Genomic DNA, 2,500 nt, shown 5'->3' with positions numbered 1-2,500 from the left:
ATTTAGCTCTAAGTTGTTCTGGCTACACCAGGTCACCAGGTTGTCAGCTTCCCACCTATAGTCAGACTCATCCCCACCAGAGATCAGCCCAATGAGGGTGGTGTCGTCCGACAAACTTCAAGAGTTTGACGGACAGATGATTGGAGGCGCAGCTGTTGGTATACAGGGAGAAGAGCAGTGGGCAAAGGACGCAGCCCTGAGGAGTTCCCGTGCTGATGGACCTGGAGTCAGAGACTTCTGTTCCCGGCTTAACGCACTGCTTCCTGTCAGAGAGGAAGTCTGTGATCCACCTGCAGGTGGAGTAGGGCACGTTCAGCTGGAAGAGCTTGTCCTGAAGCAGGGCAGGGATGATGGTGTTGAAGGCAGAGCTGAAGTCCACAAACAGGATCCTGGCGTAGGATGCTGGGGCGTCCACATGCTGTAGGGTGAAGTGGAGGGCCATGTTAACTGCGTCGTCCACAGACCTGTTGGCTCTGTAGGCAAACTGAAGGGGGTCCAGGAGAGGGTCTGTGATGGCTTTGAGGTGTGCCAGGAGCAGGCGCTCAAAAGACTTCATTACCACAGATGTAAGGGCGACCGGTCTGTAATCATTTAGTCCTGTTGGCCTTAGCTTTTTGGGCACAGCGATGATGGTGGAGGACTTGAGACAGGCTGGTACATGGCATGTCTCCAGGGAGGTGTTAAAGATGTTGGTGAACACCGGAGACAGCTGGTCAGCGCAGTGCCTGAGGGTGGCTGGAGAGACAGAGTCCGGCCCGGCTGCTTTGCGTGGATTCTGCCTCTTGAAAAGCCCATTAACTTCTCCCTCCTGAAAGGAGAGAGTCGTTTCTGTAGTATGGGTGGGGGATGGGGCCTCTTGGGTGGGAAGGGGTGGTTCAGGACAGTCCAATTGTCTTTCAAATCTACGGTAGAACTCGTTCAGGTCGTTGGCTAGGCGGGAGTCGTTAGTGGTGTGGGGCGCTCTGGGTTTGTAGTTGGTGATGTGCCTGAGCCCTTTGGCAGACAGAAGCAGCGTCGTTAGTAGAGAACTGGTGTTTTAGTGTCTCTGAGTACAGTCGTTTAGCCTCTCTCACCGCTTTGCTAAACCTGTTCTTCGACTCCTTGAATCTGTCTCTATCCCCACTCCTAAACGCTTCCTCCTTCTCCAACCTCAACCTTTTGAGCTTTGCTGAGAACCAGGGCTTGTTGTTGTTAAAGTTCACCCTGGTACGTGTTGGGATACAGCAGTCCTCACAGAAGCTGATGTACACAGCCTCTGTGAGTTCATCCAGACTATTGGTAGCAGTCGTGAACATATCCCAGTCAGTACAGTCTAAGCACGCCCGCAAATCTTCCACAGCCTCACTGGTCCACTGTTTAGATGTCCTCACAGCAGGTTTACAGAGTTTTAGTTGCTGCCTGTATGCACGAATCAGGTGGACCAAGGGAGTTCTGTGCGAGCCGAACAGCCCCGTGACCCACAAGAGAAACATCCCCGCCAAATTCGAGCGTTTGACGGGGTCTATCCGTGAAAAAATATTCACGTTTTTGAGTGCACATGCATTTCTGCTGCAAATGCCTCTGGAAGTTTCATGCCGTTCGTATGCCAATTGTGGCAACACGAAAATGACCCGTTTTCCCATTCCGAGGGATTTCTGTGCGACCCTAACAGCCCCGTGAGCCACAAGAGACACATCCCCGCCAATTTCTAGCGTTTCACGGGGTCTATCCGTGAAAAATATAGACGTTTTTGAGTGCACATGCATTTCTGCTGCAGATGCCTCTGGAAGTTTCATGCCGTTCGTACGCAATGTGGCAACACGAAAATGACCCCTTTTCCCATTCCGAGGGATTTCTGTGCGACCCTAACTAACAGCGCCCGTGAGCCACAAGAGAGACATCCCCGCCAATTTATAGCGTTTCACGGGGTCTATCCGTGAAAAATATAGACGTTTTTGAGTGCACATGCATTCCTGCTGCAAATGCCTCTGGAAGTTTCATGCCGTTCCTATGCAATGTGGCCACACAAAAATGACCCGTTTTCCCATTCCGAGGCATTTCTGTGCGACCCTAACAGCCCCGTGAGCCACAAGAGAGACATCCCCGCCAACTTCTAGCGTTTGACGGGGTCTATGCGTGAAACATATTAAAATTTTTGAGTGCACGTGCCTTTCTGCTGCAAATGCCTCTGGAAGTTTCATGGCGTTCCTATGCAATGTGGCAACACGAAAATGACCCCTTTTCCCATTCCGAGGGAGTTCTGTGCCACCCTAACAGCCCCGTGAGCCACAAGAGACACATCCCCGCCAATTTCTAGCGTTTCACGGGGTCTATCCGTGAAACATATAGAAGTTTTTGAGTGCACATGCATTCCTGCTGCAAATGCCTCTGGAAGTTTCATGCGGTTCGTACGCAATGTGGCAACACGAAAATGACCCGTTTTCCCATTCCCAGGGATTTCTGTGCGACCCGAACAGCCCCGTGAGCCACAAGAGACACATCCCCGCCAATTTCTAGCGTT

The sequence above is a fragment of the Petromyzon marinus genome, unplaced genomic scaffold (genome assembly GCF_048934315.1).
Source record: "Petromyzon marinus isolate PM22_M1 ecotype Great Lakes invasive population unplaced genomic scaffold, UKy_Petmar_22M1.pri1.0 PM_G_Scaffold_6, whole genome shotgun sequence".
NCBI lineage: Eukaryota > Metazoa > Chordata > Hyperoartia > Petromyzontiformes > Petromyzontidae > Petromyzon > Petromyzon marinus.
This window is presented reverse-complemented; position numbering follows the sequence as displayed.